This window comes from Pseudophryne corroboree, chromosome 6 (genome assembly GCF_028390025.1).
Source record: "Pseudophryne corroboree isolate aPseCor3 chromosome 6, aPseCor3.hap2, whole genome shotgun sequence".
Lineage (NCBI taxonomy): Eukaryota > Metazoa > Chordata > Amphibia > Anura > Myobatrachidae > Pseudophryne > Pseudophryne corroboree.
The window spans coordinates 580,246,247-580,266,132 of NC_086449.1; the positions used below are offsets into that span (position 1 = coordinate 580,246,247).

Consider the following 19,886-nt stretch of genomic DNA (forward strand, 5'->3'; position numbering starts at 1 on the left):
TTAAAAAATGTATTAATAACTCTGATTAATTACCAATTAAAAGTCAATGTGACCACCGGCAGAATAAGTGAACCAGAAATGTCCGTTCCTTTTAAATAACTGGACACCAGTTTAGGCAGAATATACAGGCTTAGGAGCTGATTGCACAGTCCCGAAAAGGGTTATTACCGCTTCTTAGGCCGCTGGAGGGAGAAATATCCCATAGATGATCCTTCAATTGGGAGTTGATAGCATATTCTCAATCCTCACCAGTATGCGGAGCTTGACTTGCGGGATGGTCCTAAGTACGCCTGTTAAAATCCACCAAATAGCAAACTCTGGGCATCCAGTATGGTCCGGGCACTGGTTCAGCAACAAAGCAACGGTGATCAGGGTGGCACCCTGATCACCGTTGCTTTGTTGCTGAACCAGTGCCCGGACCATACTGGATGCCCAGAGTTTGCTATTTGGTGGATTTTAACAGGCGTACTTAGGACCATCCCGCAAGTCAAGCTCCGCATACTGGTGAGGATTGAGAATATGCTATCAACTCCCAATTGAAGGATCATCTATGGGATATTTCTCCCTCCAGCGGCCTTAGAAGCGGTAATAACCCTTTTCAGGACTGTGCAATCAGCTCCTAAGCCTGTATATTCTGCCTAAACTGGTGTCCAGTTATTTAAAAGGAACGGACATTTCTGGTTCACTTATTCTGCCGGTGGTCACATTGACTTTTAATTGGTTATTAATCAGAGTTATTAATACATTTTTTAATCTGTTTTCATTCAATCCATCTCATTTTTTAATTTTTAGTATTAATTGAATTCAGCACTGCTATTATTGGTTTTCTTTTTGTGTAAGCTGAAGATACATGAATAATTCAATACATAGAACACCAAACCACTCCTGTAGGTCTGTAAATGAGGCTAAGACCCTCCTGGGTCAAATACGTCCTTTACAGCACAAATTCGCTTTTGTTTCCACTACAAGAGCTTTACATTGTCCATGAACGGGGGGAAGCAAGGGTTTCCGTAAAAAGGTAGATACAGGGAATGGCAGGGTTCCTACACATGGCTTTATTAAGCCCCCCCAAAGCCTGGTATTAGTCCCAAAATAAAACATTAGCCCAAGCAACAGGAGGGAGAGAGGATCTCGGAGAGTGAAGCAGTGCCTTAATGTCATAAGGGACAACTAGGGCCTGGCCAATATGGTCGTTAGTGTAGGAGGAAGTATCCAAGAGCCAATCAGAGATGTAACGAAAGGCCACCACCCTAAGGAAGGCCAGTAGACCAGGGACTGCTAAACCCCATGCTAACTATGGCGCTGAAGTCTTCCCAGAGCAATGCAGGGTTTTTTATTGTTCCACATAAATTTGGAAAACATTCCATCACAGAGAAGGAGATCCACCTTAGAAAGTTTTAGGGGTAACATCTGAAGAACTTAGGAGATCTTTGGGAATATTATGCTTTTCAGAACAGCTATTCGCCCCAGGAGAGACAATGGCAGGGACGATCAAGTAGTGAGGAGGTGGCGAATAATTCTCTGCATAAAGTTTAGATAAGTCAGCTGGGATAATTACACCTAAATTTTGAGTTTGGTGGTATTGAACTTAAAAGAGGACAAAGTATTGGATGGAGCCAATGCAGAGGCAACAGGGGTGAGAGGAAGAAGTTCGGATTTGGACATATTAACCCTGTATCCAGCAAATGACTTAAACAAGTGAATCGTCTGTAGAATGGCGTGTATGGAACTTTCAGAGTAGGAGATGAAAAGGAGCATGTCATCAGCAAAGAGACTGATTTTGAGTCCCTGATCTCCTATCACAACTCCTGAGCATAGTGGCAGCTGTCTCATAGCAATCGGCAGGGACTCAATTGCAATGGCAAACAGAAAGGGTAAGAGCAGGCAACCCTGCCTAGTGCCTCATTGCAGTAGTAAGGAGTCAGGAAGATAGCCATTATTGAGGATACGGGAGCTGGAGGAAGAGTATAAAGTCTGCAGCACACTGACTGAGTCAGTGTGGTATACAAATGGTCCCAGCTAACCAAATCAAATGCTTTCTCAGCATCAAGGGACAGGACAAAATGAGGATCCTGGTTTTCAGAGGAGCTCAGCCAGTAGGCCGCAGCAAGAACTTTAGGAATAGTCCCAGTAGAGTGGCATCCTTTAATAAACCTAGTCTGTATTCTTGGGAAAGGGGAATGGGTAAACTACTGCACCAGTAATTTGATGTCTATTATATTTCTCAACCCCATATTATTTTCTATTTCATAGATTTGAATCAATTATGGGGGTGCTGCCACACACTGTATTGTTGCCAATATTTAGAAACTTGTTCACAAAAGAAGGGAAAGGATTGGTCTTGGGTGGCGCACAAAAATAAATGGATACATAAAATATAACTTTTAATCTAATATTATTAAAAGACCTATAACTGTGAAATATTAAAACCAACATACAATGACAAGACAAAGTGTAACATATATTGTTAAAAACACACACTGTACTCAATGTGTCGTGCACTGCTCATATAATTGATTAATGGGTACTATGACCTCTAATGACATTGTGTGTACTGTCAATTGGTTTATTAATGTAAATAAAGGCTTATTCCAGTATTTGTGTTACAGTTATTCACTACTTATATCAGTTTCATTCAAACCAAGCTCTCAAATGTAATCTGAGATGTAATAGTTTTAGAAGAATTTCAAATATGTATAAAGTATTTCACTTTGATACTATGATAGTTTTTAAGCTGCTGGCTAGTGTTCCCCTTTCACACACACCCACATATTGTATCATAAAAAGTTCATAGGTAGTAAATTGATACCAAAAGTCTGCTGCTGGCAGTATATACTGCTCAAGTGTATTACAGCAGATAAGATGATTTCATTAACTCACCCTCAAGTGAGTGTTGCCCTAAGCATCAAATTAAATTTTAATGATTAGATCACTGACCAATGCTCTCAATGCTCATTGTCAGCGCTGTCAGTGGAATATATTGATCTGTAGTCAAGGTAAATATTGTGCCATATGTCACTGTTGGCATACTCCGCCTTTTAATACAGTGATTGTAGCTTGCAGTCTTAACTCAAATAACACTTTCTTGACAGCAATTTGTCACTGTTTCATAATGTGCTGTAGTTTAATTACATATAACACATCCAATTGTTACAAAAAGTTGTGGTTGCTGTGGGAGATTGAGATTAAAACCAAATCCTCCTTCTTTCCGGAATTTAAATTATCTCCATCAGCAAAAGTTTTTTATGACTTTGTATCTCATGATTTGGATCTCATGTTTACACATGAATGTCAAATTCAATCAACATTACAAGAAATCATGCAATGGCAGGAGACTGTCATAAAACCCTCGGATAAAGGGGGAAACATAGTGCTTTGGCCTAAATCCATGTTTACGACAGAGTTGAGGAAACAACTAAGCGATCAAAAGTGTTATAAAGCACTCATTTTTAATCCCACTATGTGTACAATACCATCATCTCAAGAGCACATCAGAATGGGATTATAAAGAAAAAAGACTTAGACTTTCTCAAAATGGAAAACCCAAGAGTTGCGACCTTATACTTATTGCCAAAAGTGCATAAGAATGATAAAACTCCCACTGGAAGACCAATTGTCTCTGGTGTGGGGCGCTTGACAGAAAAGGCCAGCATTTATGTCGATCAACATCTCAGACATTATGTGCTGGCCCTGCCTTCCTACATCAGAGACACCATGGATGTGTTAAACAAATTACAGGACATGACAGTGAACCAGGGTACGTGGCTAGCCACTTACGATATTGAAAGCCTGTACACTAGTATCGATCACAAGAAGGGTGTGGCAGTCATTAAGTACTTTCTGGACATGGGAACACACTATGATTTCAATAATTTTCTGATTTCCCTGTTAGAATTTATATTGACCAAAAACTACTTCATCAGTGAAGAAAAATTCTACCTCCAGGTTAGAGGGACAGTGATGGGGACGGCATGTGCCCCATTGTACGCCAACCTCTACCTGGGATGGTGAGAGAAGGAACACTTGTTCAATGAAACCCTGGAGAAATACACGCAACACATCTTGTTGTACATTCGTTATATTGATGACGTCCTGATCATCTGGGAGGTAGATGAAGAACTCTTGGAAGAATTCATTGCTATTCTAAATCATAATGATCTGAATTTAAGATTAACTGTTGAGAAAGATCAAAAGGAAATCAACTTTTTAGATTTGTGCATCAAAATTGAGATAGATGGCAAGATTAGCACTGATATTTTTCGGAAGAAAACGGCAACGAACAGTATCCTCCACTTTAACAGCTCACACCTACCTGCAACCATCAAAGCAATTCCCGAAGGAGAATTACTCCGCACGAAAAGGAACTGCTCAAATGAACAGACGTATTTAGAACGTGAGAAACAAGTCTGTGACCGCTTGAAAAAGAGAGGTTACAGTAATAGAAGCTTTAAAACCGTTGTTAAAAGTGTTGAATCTTACACAAGAGACTCCCTATTGACCCCCAAAATTAAACCTTTGAAAGATGAACCAGTCAGGTTTATCAGTACGTATAACCCACAATGGAAGAAAATCAATGGAATTTTACAAAAGCACCGGTCGGTTTTACAAACTGATGAGACACTGAGACAAGTAGCTGGAGGAGATCTAAAATTTACGGGACTTAGTGGTTCGGAGTCACCTCTCGACCCCCATCAAACAACTCTATAACAAAAAAGGTTCTTACCAATGCGGCAGGTGTAAAGCCTGCAAGTACATGATACCTAAGCAATCCTACACAGATAAGTGTCACAACTGAGGGTCTGGGCTGACAGGAGGAAGCCTCAGTTGTAGGGGCTGGGATGAACTTAAACTTAGAAGGTTTAATCAGACCCCTGGACATGTAAGTGTAGTGGAGAAGGATCACCCGAAGGTGTGACCATGACAACCAGGGTTTAAAAGTCAATAAAAGTTTTATTAACAAACTCCGTATTTTGCACAGCAGTAAATAAAGAACAAGCAGTGATTAAATGGTACAGTTCCTGGATCACTAAGATCTTGGCTGGAGCCACAGAGCACTGATAGGATATGGATCAGATGTTAAAGTCCCATAGATGGATTGTCCTTACCAGGCCTGTCTGTAGTAGTGAGAATAGCCAAAGAACACGTCAGCAGATGTAATTCTTGGAGCTGGATCACTGTAGCTGAAAGGACTGCTGTGAATGCTGGATGGAACCAGCCAGATGATGAAAACACGGAGTGGATGCTGGATGGAACCAGCCCGGTGATAGGATGAAGCTAGGGAGCGTGGATACTGGAAAGATGAAAGGTGGTTACCGATGGTTTGTGGATACTGCTGGTATGGAGGTATCCGTTGGAACAACACCGGCACTTTAAGGAAGCTGGATACTGCTGGAAGCTGATCGCTGGAAGCAGATGGTTTGTAGCTGGAAGCTGGAGTAGTCACGGAGGACTGCAGAGTCAGGCTGCACCGCAAGATGGAAAGCAGGTGCGGGTCTCTTAGTGGCTGCTGGTAACAGGAGCTGGAAACCTGGAGAAACAATCACAGGAGAGAGAGAGACTGGAACAAGGTTTGACAACCAAAGCACTGACCACTTCCTGGCCCAGGCACCGGATACTTATACCTGCAGCAAGGCAGGCATTGGCTGGGCAATTATGCAGATTCCAGAAGCAGCGGATTGGTGGAAACTGAGGCATGTGATTGAAACCAACATGGCTGCGCCCATGTTAGCACTTGGAGGGAAAGTTCGTTTTAGAAACCATGTGGAGATTCGGCAGTAATGGCGGCGCAGACCGTGGAGGGCAGGAGACGTCACACTGGCAACCTGCACACTGGAACCACATGGATGACAGCGGAGATCGCGGCAGACATGAAACGCCACACTGACAATCAGTAATCCGGAAACACAGGAGCGGCGGCGGAGGCCGCAGAGGCTGGAGACGCCAAACGTGATGCCGCTGTGACAGCGTCTCAGAGTGACAGGAGGGAGATGTAGAGCATGGACATCAGTAGCACAGGTGAGATCCGGCCCTGGAACGCTGAGCCAGCCTCAGGAGACATCTAAATGGCAAATAATGGCGTCCAGATACCCGGATCGTGACAGCACCCCCCCCCCCCCCTTTAGGAGTGGCCCCAGGACACTTCTTAGGCTTCTGAGGAAATTTAGAGTGGAAATTCCGGACCAAGGCAGGAGCATGGACATCTGAAGCATTGGTCCAAGAGCGTTCTTCAGGACCATAGCCCTTCCAGTCGATAAGATATTGCAACCGACCGTAACGGAAACGTGAATCCAGAATCTTGGCAACTTCATACTCAACTCCCGTTGAGTCTGGACTTTAGGAGCCGGAGGTAGTGCAGAATGAAAGCGATTCAGAATCAATGGTTTCAGAAGGGAAACATGGAAAGTCCTAGGTATTTTCAAGAAGGGGGGTAACTGGAGTCTGTAAGCAACAGGATTGACGACTTGTTCAACTCGAAAAGGACCGATGTAACGAGGTGCAAACTTCATGCTGGGAACTCTTAACCTCAGATTCTTCGTAGACAACCACACACGATCACCCACCTTGAGAGCAGGAACTGCCCTACGCTTCCTATCCGCAAACTTCTTGTATCTAAATGATGCTTTGAGCAGAGCCGCTCGCACATTTTTCCAGTTATTTGAAAACTGGCATAAGGTGATATCCACTGCTGGTACCGAAGTTGCTGGAAGCGGCTGGAATTCTGGAACTTTAGGGTGGAATCCATAGTTAATGAAGAATGGTGTTGAAGAAGATGAGGAATGATATTGGTTGTTATGGCTGAACTCGGCCCAGGGAAGGAGTTGAACCCAGTCGTCTTGAGAGGAAGAGACATAGATGCGGAGGAAGGCCTCCAAGTCCTGATTCACCCTCTCAGTTTGACCATTGGTCTGAGGATGGTAAGCTGTAGAAAACTTTAATTTGACTTGGAGGGCTTGACACAAACTTCGCCAGAACTTGGCTACAAATTGTACTCCTCTATCAGAGATGATCTCTTCAGGAAGACCGTGAAGTCGGAAGATTTCTTGAATGAATACTTGAGCCAACTTGGAAGCTGACGGAAGACCGGTGAGAGGAATGAAATGTGCCATCTTGGTGAATCGGTCAACTACCACCCAGATGGTATTAAACTTGTTGCACATAGGCAGGTCTGTAACAAAGTCCATCGACAAATGGGTCCATGGTCGACGGGGAACGGATAATGGAACCAGTTGCCCCGCAGGTGACTGGCGGGATACTTTGTGTTGGGCACATTTTGGGCAAAATGCAATAAACTCCATGACGTCCTTCTTCAGAGTTGGCCACCAATAAGACCTAGAGATAAACTCAAGGGTTTTCTGAATGCCTGTATGTCCGGCGAAATGGGAAGCATGGGCCCAATGCATGAGCTTCTTCCTTAATACCGGTTTCACAAAACTTTTCCCTGGTGGGGGCGTAGAGTCCATCCTTACCGTGGAGAATGCCAACGGATTAATAATAGGATGCTTGTCAGAAGACTCCGACTCATTTTCTTGCTCCCAAGAGCGGGAAAGGGCATCGGCCTTGCGATTCTGAGAGCCCGGACAGAACTGGAGTTTAAAGTCGAACCTGGAAAAGAAAAGTGCCCATCTGGCCTGACGAGGGTTAAGACATTGTGCGCCTTTCAGATATAAAAGATTCTTGTGGTCGGTGAGTATGGTAACTGAATGAGAAGCTCCCTCCAACAGATATCTCCACTCCTCTAGAGCGAGTTTGATTGCCAGCAACTCCTGATCGCCAATGGCATAGTTGCGCTCAGCTGGGGAGAACTTCCGGGAGAAGAAACTGCAAGGATGTAGATGACCATCTTTAGCTCTCTGGGATAACACCGCTCCTACTCCAACGGAGGAGGCATCCACTTCTAGGATGAAAGGAGAGTCGATGTCAGGCTGTTTCAAAACCGGAGCAGAGATGAATCGTTGCTTTAAAAGATGAAAAGCTTGCGTAGCTTCTTCAGACCACTTGGACGGATTAGCACCCTTCTTAGTCAATGCAGTGATAGGCGCCACAATGGTGGAAAAGTCTCGTATAAACTTTCTGTAGTAATTGGCGAATCCTAAAAACCTCTGGACCCCTTTGAGGGTTAAGGGTATCGGCCAATTCTGGATTGCTTGTAGTTTCTCAGGATCCATCTCTAGTCCGGAACCGGACACAATGTAGCCTAGAAACGGAATGGATTTGACTTCAAAAACACACTTCTCTAATTTGCAATAGAGATGATTGACTCGGAGACGGGACAGAACCTCCTTTACCCAGAAATGATGTTCCTCTAGATTATTGGCAAAGATGAGTATATCATCTAGATAAACCACGACATGGCGATATAAGATGTCTCTGAAGATCTCATTCACAAAATGCATGAAGACAGCTGGAGCATTACTTAATCCGAAGGGCATGTCGAGGTACTCATAATGTCCATCACGGGTGTTAAAGGCGGTCTTCCACTCGTCACCCTCTCGGATCCGGATGAGATTGTAGGCACCCCTCAAATCCAACTTTGTAAAGATGGTTGCTCCGCTAACTCTATCGAAGAGTTCTGTAATCAAGGGTAAAGGATATCGGTTCTTAACGGTAATGTCGTTCAAGCCTCTGTAGTCGATGCACGGCCGCAGGCCACCATCTTTTTTTTTTCACGAAGAAGAAATCTGCACCTGCTGGGGAAGAAGAAGGTCGGATGAAACCCTTCGCCAGATTCTCCTTAATGTATTCTTCCATAGAATGCGTCTCTGGTATGGACAACGGGTAAGTTCGGCCACGAGGTGGAACCTTCCCTGGGATGAGATCAATTGGACAGTCCCATTCCCTATGAGGAGGAAGGATGTCAGCAGAAGCTTTACTGAACACGTCCGTGTAGTCTCGATATGGAGGAGGTGGAACATCAGACGACCTAGAGGAGGAAGAATAAACAGGAAGCACTTTGGACAAACAGGTCTCAGCACAGGAGGGACCCCATGCTAGTATTTGCATGGTCTTCCAGTCAATCGATGGATTGTGGAGACGAAGCCATGGAAGGCCCAAAACCACTGGATGTGTGGCTCTTGGAATCACTAAAAAAGAAATAAATTCTGAATGAAGAACTCCTACTTTCAGACGAACTGGTAGAGTCCTTAGAGAAATAACTGCATCAAAAATCTTACTGCCATCCACGGCAGTCAAGGAAATGGATGAGGAAAGTCTCTCGGTGGGTAGGGACCACCGTTTAACATATGCTTCAGTTATGAAATTCCCAGCTGCTCCGGAATCTAGGAGGGCAATGACGTTCCTATAACGTTGAGCAATTTGAAGCGAGACTGGGAGATTACAATCATGAGGAGATGGAGAGGAGAGCATTACTCCTAGCCAGCCCTCTCCTTGGCGAGCTAGGACTTAAAGTTTCCCGGACGTTTGGGACAAGCATTGATTGCGTGAGACGGAGCTGCACAGTAAAGACAGAGGGACTCGGAAAGACGTCTTCGGCGCTCAGCAGGAGATAGACGGGAACAACCAATTTGCATGGGTTCATCTTAGGATGGAGACGGTTGACGAGGAGGAGGAGCAGAAGATTTTGGAGTAGAAGACCTTCCCCGCTCAGTTGCTCTTTCTCTGAACCGTAGATCAACTTTTGTGCATAAAGAGATTAGCTCATCCAACTTAGAGGGCAAGTCTCTGGTAGCTAACTCATCCTTGATGCGTTCTGATAAACCATGCCAGAATGCAGCATACAGGGCTTCGTCGTTCCATGCCAGATCGGATGCCAGGATCTTGAACTGTATAAGATACTGTCCCACAGTACGCGTTCCTTGGCGTAAACGGAGAATCTCAGAAGAAGCTGAAGTTATTCGGCCTGGCTCGTCGAAGATGCGCCTGAATGTTGTTACAAAGTCAGTATAGGAGGACAGCAGGGTATCGGACTTCTCCCATAAAGGTGATGCCCAGTCAAGGGCTGAGCCACTAAGAAGGGAAATAATATAGGTAATTTTAGTACGGTCACTGGGAAAACTGCCGGGTTGTAGCTCAAAGTGAATTTCACATTGATTGAGAAATCCCCTGCAGAATCTTGGAGATCCATCAAATTTTGCTGGCGTTGGAAGATGAAGACGTGGAGCAGAAATGGGTAAGGTAGGTGGGGTTACAGCTGGTGTCACTGTGGTGGACGCACCGGATGCGCCAGATCCACGGAGGGTCGTTTGGATCCCATCCAGCCGAGTAGAGAGATCCTGGAGACAGCGGATAATGTGGCCTTGTGCATCCTCCTGATGTTCGAGTCTGGCTGCCAGTTCTTGCATCGGCCTGGCCGCTTGATCCTGGTCTCCGGCTGGATGCATAGGGTCAGTGCTTACTGTCACAACTGAGGGTCTGGGCTGACAGGAGGAAGCCTCAGTTGTAGGGGCTGGGATGAACTTAAACTTAGAAGGTTTAATCAGACCCCTGGACATGTAAGTGTAGTGGAGAAGGATCACCCAAAGGTGTGACCATGACAACCAGGGTTTAAAAGTCAATAAAAGTTTTATTAACAAACTCCGTATTTTGCACAGCAGTAAATAAAGAACAAGCAGTGATTAAATGGTACAGTTCCTGGATCACTAAGATCTTGGCTGGAGCCACAGAGCACTGGTAGGATATGGATCAGATGTTAAAGTCCCATAGATGGATTGTCCTTACCAGGCCTGTCTGTAGTAGTGAGAATAGCCGAGGAACACGTCAGCAGATGTAATTCTTGGAGCTGGATCACTGTAGCTGAAAGGACTGCTGTGAATGCTGGATGGAACCAGCCAGAGGATGAAAACACGGAGTGGATGCTGGATGGTACCAGCCCGGTGGTAGGATGAAGCTAGGGAGCGTGGATACTGGAAAGATGAAAGGTGGTTACCGATGGTTTGTGGATACTGCTGGTATGGAGGTATCCGTTGGAACAACACCGGCACTTTAAGGAAGCTGGATACTGCTGGAAGCTGATCGCTGGAAGCAGATGGTTTGTAGCTGAAAGCTGGAGTAGTCACGGAGGACTGTAGAGTCAGGCTGCACCGCAAGATGGAAAGCAGGTGCGGGACTCTTAGTGGCTACTGGTAACAGGAGCTGGAAACCTGGAGAAACAATCACAGGAGAGAGAGAGACTGGAACAAGGTTTGACAACCAAAGCACTGACCACTTCCTGGCCCAGGCACAGGATACTTATACCTGCAGCAAGGCAGGCATTGGCTGGGCAATTATGCAGATTCCAGAAGCAGCGGATTGGTGGAAACTGAGGCATGTGATTGAAACCAACATGGCTGCGCCCATGTTAGCACTTGGAGGGAAAGTTAGTTTGAGAAACCATGTGGAGATTCGGCAGTAATGGCGGCGCAGACCGCGGAGGGCAGGAGACGTCACACTGGCAACCTGCACACTGGAACCACATGGATGACAGCGGAGATCGCGGCAGACATGAAACGCCACACTGACAATCAGTAATCCGGAAACACAGGAGCGGCGGCCGCAGAGGCTGGAGACGCCAAACGTGATGCCGCTGTGACAGCGTCTCAGAGTGACAGGAGGGAGATGTAGAGCATGGACATCAGTAGCACAGGTGAGATCCGGCCCTGGAACGCTGAGCCAGCCTCAGGAGACATCTAAATGGCAAATAATGGCGTCCAGATACCCGGATCGTGACAATAAGTTTGGCAAAAAATGGCTTATCCAAAATGTCATTAGTTGTACCACAATGGGCGTGGTATACCACCTGGAGTGCCTTTGCGGTAAACAATATATTGGTAAACCACTCAATGTACGGATTTTGGAGCATGCCAATAATATTAAAAATGCAAAACAGGATGTGAGAAGATTCAAGACCTTGACATCGGTAGCCAAACACTTCTGACAACATCATGGAGGTGAGAATGGAGGTCTGAAAGCTTATGGTATGCGGAGTATCCAACTGGGCATCAGAGGAGGTGACTTAGATAATGAACTACTGAAGTTGGAAACAAAATTAATTTGTTTGATAGACAGCTTACATCCATTGGGGTTGAATGAATACAGCAGTTACCTACCATTCCTTTAACTTATCTACTATTCATTTCACCCAAATGAATATAATTATTCTTTACCATTTCTTTAGGGATACTATCGTATCATGAGATGCATATGGACCCTTAATTTTTGTAGGATCTATTTTTGATCCTCTTTTCTACCATGAATTGGAAGATTAGAGGAAATACATAATAATGAATACTTACCATGTATACAGAACTCATGGACTGAGAGAATGAGGTACAATAATTTGTTATTATTGTTCATGGTCCATATAATAATGTATTTTCTAAAATTGAGAGTAATGTATGAATCTGGGATAAAAAATGAGAATTGATTAACCATTCTCGAAGTGAATACACATTTGACTGAAAGCAATACCAGATATAAGTAATAAGTGCCGAGAGATTTTGATAATGAATACTTACCATGTGGCCTGAATCCTGAGAACCTGAAAAAGAGAAAAAGATATGTTATACCTGATTGATGGGGAAACTGGTTGCACTATGATCAATGGACCACTGCTAGAATATAAAATATAAGAATGACCTGATCATTTTGTATCTAACTATATTTGGGAAACAACACACATAGATTATTAACAATAGGAAAGTAAAGGGACTCCTATTGGAATTTTGAAATATCATCTTGGCAGATATACACATGCAAATCTATACCCCTCTTTGATAATAATAATTAAAAAAAATCATTATTATGATTTACATATACCTAGTGGGTTAAATACACAACAAACTGTAAATAATATAATATATATGGAACTGGAAACATTTTTGATTAACGATAAGGAGATTCACAGGTAAGGGATTACAATTATGTGTGTAGATAACAATCACACATAAGTTAATAAGGATCACGTTATACAAACTTGACGATAACATCACAATATTGATTAATTGGTCAAGGTTCACGTTATATTTTAACACATGCACATTTTAATAACAAGTTATAGGTCTGTCATAGGAATACAGTAACGTTTGTACTGCACAACAAATTTAATATATATATATATATATATATATATATATATATTTATTTTACAATTAAGGGATATAGGGGTCTATTTACTAAGCCTTGGATGGTGATAAAGGGCACGGAGATAAAGTCCCAACCAACCAGCTCCTAACTGTCATTTTTCAAAAGCAGCCTGTGACATGCTAGGTAGTTGCTGATTGGCTGGTACTTTATCTCCATGCACTTTATCTCCATCCAAGGCTTAGTAAATAGACCCCATAAATTCTTATCCGCATTTGTATATTTTGCCTGTTAGCAAGAAATAGAGCTATTCATTAGAATTAAGTGTAAGAGAACCCATTACATCTTCTTCATTGGTCCAATTATATCATGTGACCAGAAAACGGAATCCACACTAGGAGACATGAATTTAATATTGTGTCTATCCCTAGCAAATGGTGCTCAGGTTCCACGATTGGTCTAGACAGACCACGTGATCGGACATATCCTAACTAAATTTATGAATGGGAGCCGTGCCGCGATTGGATGAGAAAATCACGTGACCGGAATCTGTTCCGTGATTGGCGCGGCGATACTGTGAAATTCTGGTCACTGGAGACATTCTGGTTTGCTCTGAAAAAACTATCTGTGAAACGCGCTTCGGCGGTTCACACTGTACCAAAGTGGCAAATAACTCGGGCATGCTAATTATGTGTGTTACTGTCTAAATGTGACTTAGATTAGCATGTACTCCTGATGTAGAGTAATACATATAGGGCTCAGATTACGTATATCCTAGGCTGAATTAATCACTTAGTAATACAGGGAACCTAATAGCCTAATAGACGGCAGCGGCATAACACTATACTGAGACACAGTGCCTGATGTATCCCTGTACACTTCTATATAGATATCTGTGATGCATTGAAAATAGCATAAAATATATAATAAACTATTTCTACAGTGTGGAAAACAAAGGGGGGGAGATTATTGCGCCACTTGTGTACAACTCCAAATAATAAAATAATCACGTATAGTCAGATTAAATAACACTCCCTATAGGTTGGTATAGGGCGTCAGCTGTCCCCCAAATAAAACAGGGATGGTGGTTCCCTGTAGCAAAGGATTAATAACACACGAGGGGTGGGGGATAAAGCGACCAATGGTGTCTTAGAATATTTCGAAATAAAAGTGGATCTACACAGATATAATAAATCTAATAAGTAATAACCAAATAAAAATGAATCTAAAAAAATTAATTTATTGATACATTAAAACAGACAATTATTAATTAAGCTAAAATTTGAGCAGCAAAAGATTTCTTAAAAGATGGGATAAAAGCAACAGACACAATGCATAGTAATACCAGTTAAAAATATGTTAAAATATGTAAAACAATTTTAACTTAACTTGGTATGAGGTCACTGCCAGGTAGCCCAACGCGTTTCGTCAGTCAGACTTCATCAAGGGGTAAATGTAAAGTGGGACCAGACTTCTATTTATACCAGTGATAGTCTCATAGTAATTATGACATCACTTCCTGTTACTCAGGCATATGTTTGAACAGAGCATAAGAAACTTCTATTTAAACTTATACAATAACACAATTTGATAGTGTATGTAAACATAATATTAGATGTGGATTTAAAAGGCAGGTTTGGTGGTGGAGAGCTTTAAAAACTGTCATGTAAATGCGCCGGCGGACCTTTTCTGCCCCACTTCCGGTTTCGGGCCGTCGCGTCATTTCCGCCCCACTTCCGGTGCGCGATTGCGCATGCGCCCGCGGCTGCAGGATTCGTTTGGAGTTCAACAGTCCTAGGATGTTTTTTCTCAGTGAGTTTCCTTGCGGCGGCCATCTTTGTAGGGGTTTGCTCATATGTAACTTCATACGGCGGCCATATTTAGGGAGTCCATAATCGGGGACATTTATCTCAATTCTCCGGTATTTTAGACATACAAATAAATAGAAAATGGGATTTGATCAGTTATGGCACAACTGTTAATAGCTAAATCACTAACATTTGTTTATTAGTAAACATTAATATATATTGTTAAAGGTATATCCAGTAGTGAATTTAATAATATATAAAATATATGGATATATATATAAAATAAGTATATAATTATATAAATATAAAGTGCAGGGTGCAGAATAAAAAAATTAATATTTAATAGGAAGTGTGAGGCTTAATACTAAATTGACATGCTCATGTAGGCTATTTAACAATAGTTTGTTTACAGTACCTGATCTTCCCAGATAGTCTCCCTAGTCTGGTACTGATCAGGCCCGACACTGCTTCGCTTCCAAGATCGGGCGAGATTGGGCCTTTCCAGTGAGGTATGACTGTAATAAACTTTTTACCATACATTTGTCAGATTTAATATCTCATCACATAATTAGTGCGGAAGTGGTGTGGATGGGAATAGGGTGCTGTCGGCGGGTAGGGGTGGGTATCGGGAGGGGGGGTGTGGATTTATAATAAAGGTATAGGAGGTGGGTGGGGGTGTGTGTGGGAAAGAGATGATATGAGGCGGGGGTGTAACAGGATACAACCGTGATAATCCAATGGCCATATAGTTTCACAGGAACGGAGCGATTTCGTAATAATCGTTAAATCCCTTCGGCTGGAGTGTTTGTAATTGAAAGATCCAGTACATTTCTCTGCGTGAGAGTTTGTTGGCCAAATCGCCACCTCTTTCTCCCAGCTTCACTAGTTCAATAGCTTTAAAAGTTAGTGCCTCCGGATTGGAGTTGTGTACAAGGTTAAAGTGTTTAGACACTGCGTGGTTCTCCATTTTATTTTTTATATTGCGGACATGCTCTTGGATTCTCATTTTCAGTGGTCTCTTCGTTTTGCCCACATATTGTTTCCCGCAGTTGCATTCTAATAAATAAATCACAGATTGTGTATTGCAGTTTATGAAGTCTTTAATCTTGTATACCTCCTTCTTTTCTATGTCCGTGAATGTTTTCCTTGCTGGGTGTAGGTATTTACAGATGTTGCATCGGCCACATTTGAATGATCCAGTACACTTTGGCATTCTTGATTCCTCGTCAGCTTTCTTATGCAGCATACTGGGGGCCAGGATATCTTTTAGATTTTTCGATTTCCTGAAGACGATCTCAGGGCGAGGAGGCAGTATTTCCTTGAGGACTGGGTCCATTAATAAAATTCCCCAATGATTGTTTAGTGAGTCTCTAATAACTTTCTCATGACGGTTATAGGTGGTAATAAACGGAACTGATTCTTTCTTGGTTTTCTTGGTTTTATATTCTAACAGTGTTGATCTCTCAAGTGTTTTTGCTCTGGTGGCTGCTTCTTCCACAATGGTGGCTGGGTATTCTTTATTCTTGAATCTCTCTTTATACTTCTCTATTTGGGTGTCGCATTCTTTCTGATTACTGCAGTTTCTCTTTATCCTGTTAAATTGTGAAAAGGGGATGTTATTTTTCCATTTCTTCAAGTGGTTACTTTTGTAATGCAGGTAACTGTTAGTGTCAACCTGCTTAATGTAGTTCTTGGTTTCGACTCTTCCTTCCACCCCCGTTAAAATCACATCGAGAAATTCAATTGACTCTTTGTTGATTTTAGAAGTAAATAAAGATTCATTTCGTTGGTGCTCAGGAATTCCAGGAAATTGAAAAAGGATTCTTCCGTGCCATCCCAAACAATTAAAATGTCATCTATGTAACGACGATAAAAGACAATGTGGTTCTTAAAATCATGGTTACCATAGATAAAATCCTTCTCCCAGCTACCCATAAAAAGATTAGCAAAACTCGGTGCGAAAATCGTGCCCATTGCGGTCCCACAGCGTTGCAAGTAAAAATGATCTAAAAATTTAAAATAGTTGTGCTGAAGAATAAAATACATGACATCACAAATAAAATCTTTGTGTATAGTCGTTAGTGAGGTGTCATTTTCCATAAATTCTCTACATGCTGTTACACCTTTGTCGTGGTTTATGCATGTATATAATGATTGCACATCTATTGTTGCCCATCTATAGGTGTTTTTCCATTCAAAGTCTTTCAGGGAGTTAAGTACTGCAGTCGTGTCCTTCAAATATGACGGTAGCTCTTTCACGTATGGTTTTAAGAAGACATCAACATACTCTGATAAATTTGATGTGAGTGAATCAATGCCCGCCACGATGGGCCTTCCAGGTGGATTTATCAGGTTTTTATGAATTTTAGGCAAGAAATAAAAAATAGGGGTAGTGGGGTCTGATTTCATTAAAAATTGGAATTCCTCCTTTGTAAGTATCTCAGTTCGTAGACCGTGTATTAAAAGTGTTCTTAGTTCTCCGACGAACGTATCTTTGGGGTCACCAGACAGTTTTGTGTAGGAAACTTCATCTCCCAATAGTCTCAGTGCTTCCTTAGTGTACTTATCACGGTCCATAATCACCAGCCCCCCCCCCCCTTTATCAGCTTGTTTAATAACAATTCCCTGATTTTTCTGCAGTTTTTTTAGAGCCTCACTTTCTCGGTTTGTGATGTTCTTCTCTTTAATTATTTCCAAATTAGTCTCACAAAGATCCTTTTTTACCAGTTCATAAAAAATACTTGCGTTGCTCCCCTTTGACTCCAATGGATAAAATTTGGAAGTCGGTTTGAGACCTGACTTTGATTGATTCTCGTAGTTGCTGATGACCGCATCTTCTTTCCTTGAGAAATGCCTTTTGAGTGTAAATTTTCTAATAAATTTATTTAGGTCGATGAAGGTCTCAAACTTGTTAAGCCCTCCCGTGGGTGCAAATGTCAGGCCTTTGTTCAGTAAGGATATTTCTGGTTCCGACAGCGTGTGTTCTGATAGATTAAAAATTCCTTTGTCTTTTGTTTCCGTCACTAGAATGTTCTTTTTTTGTTGTCGTTCCCTCCTACTGCCCCGTTTTCCTCGTCTTCTGTATATCTTCGTTTGACAGGTGAGGCATGGTGAACATCTTCCTTCAGGGGATTTCTTGTTGCTTCTTTTGGTCGTGTTCCTGTTCTTTGGGCTAAAAAAGTCTGATCACTGTTAGAGTTAAGTCTTTGCAGTGCTGTGAATCTATTCTGCATCCTTAAGGTTGGTGATGGTGTGTTTGTTTCTGGATTCCGTAGTGATTTACCTTTGATTGGTACAGTTTTCCAGTATTGCTTATTTGTTCTGTTCGTTTGTTGGTTCGTGGTTCCAAACCTGCTCCAGTTTTTGATTTTTCCTTGTTCATAGTCTGTTTTGTCCCTCATAAACTTTTTCTCTTTGTTCTTAGTGACCTCTTCCTCGATACGTTCCATTTTTTTGAAGAGAACCTTCTCATTAATCTTGTAATCCTTTTTATCTTTGAAGGGTTCAAGTTCCGTTTCCTTAATTTTGATATTCTTCTCCAATTCTATAAGCGAGTACTTCTTTTCATCAATCAGAAGTTTCATTAGGTCAATGGAACAATTGTGTAGTGTTTTATCCCATTTTTCTAAAAAAGCTGCATCCAGGTTGCCGAATGTGGGTTGTTTTAGCAGTCTAAGCCCCCTAGGGATTCTATCAACTGAAATGTAATGCTCTAGGCCCTTTATATCCCACCATGTTTTAACTTCTTTAGTAAGGAGTCTTTCTATACCCCAAAACAAATCATCTAGATCATCTGGTGGGCAGGGTTCACTAGATTGGCGTTTTTCATTAAATATTTTTTGGCACCAGTTTTGTCTCTGAGTTGCCCGATCTAAGTTTCTCCACATTTTAAATGGGTTGTAGTGTACCAGGCAGCAAATAAAAATTAGTACCAGAAGATTTGTGGAAAACAAAGGGGGGGGAGATTATTGCGCCACTTGTGTACAACTCCAAATAATAAAATAATCACGTATAGTCAGATTAAATAACACTCCCTATAGGTTGGTATAGGGCGTCCGCTGTCCCCCAAATAAAACAGGGATGGTGGTTCCCTGTAGCAAAGGATTAATAACACACGAGGGGTGTTTCTACAGTGTATAAAGCCATTGCCCCCTCTCACTGAACGGAAGACTGTCACTGACAACATTCAGTATTTAACCACATGCAGCTGCGTGTGATGCATTGAAAATAACATACTGTAGCTATCAACAAATTATTGTTACAGCATATTAAGCAATTGCTTTCTTTTACCAATATCCAACATTTAGCCACATGCAGTTGTTTGTGATGTATTGAAAGTAATACAACTATAAACTACTACCTAAGTGTAAAAAGCAATCGTTCCCTGTCACTGAATAGGAAAACGCCACTGATAACATCCAGTATTCAGTTACATGCAGCCGTTTAAGATACATAGTGAGCAGTTATGTAACAACTTGAGGAGGGTGGCAGAAGATTGTTACTTAATAACCTTTAGAGTCATTTGCTAACCCTTAAGCTCTACACGGAGTACTGACATCTGCAACATATCAGTTACTGAAACAACCAAGTTTTAACAGAGAATTTAATCTTCACAATATATTATATGCTGAGGAAGCATTTCAGTGTATCCTAATTAAAAACTGCGATAATAGTGCAGTGGATCCCCTTCAGCAATCTCCCACAGCAACCACAACTTTTTGTAATAATTGGATGTGTTATATGTAATCAAACTATTGCACATTATGAAACAGTGACGAATTGCTGTCAAGCAAGTGTTATTTGAGTTAAGACTACAAGCTACAATCACTGTATTAAAAGGCGGAGTATGCCAACAGTGACATATGGCACAATATTTACCTTGACTACAGATCAATATATTCCACTGACAGCGCTGACAATGAGCATTGGTCAGTGATCTAATCATTAAAATTTAACTTGATGCTTAGGGCAACACTCACTTGAGGGTGAGTTAATGAAATCATCTTATCTGCTGTAATACACTTGAGCAGTGGGTGGTCTTCAGTTTGCCGGCTGTCGGGATCC

General features: G+C 42.1%; 1 protein-coding gene and 1 pseudogene across 1 annotated transcript in view; one reads left to right on the forward strand and one right to left on the reverse strand.

Moving 5' to 3' along the window:
• CDHR2 (cadherin related family member 2) overlaps window positions 1-19,886 on the forward strand; it is a 314,955-nt gene that overhangs the window by 45,068 nt on the left and 250,001 nt on the right. The window lies entirely within an intron of this gene.
• Window positions 15,226-15,345, reverse strand: LOC134937204 (5S ribosomal RNA; annotated as a pseudogene).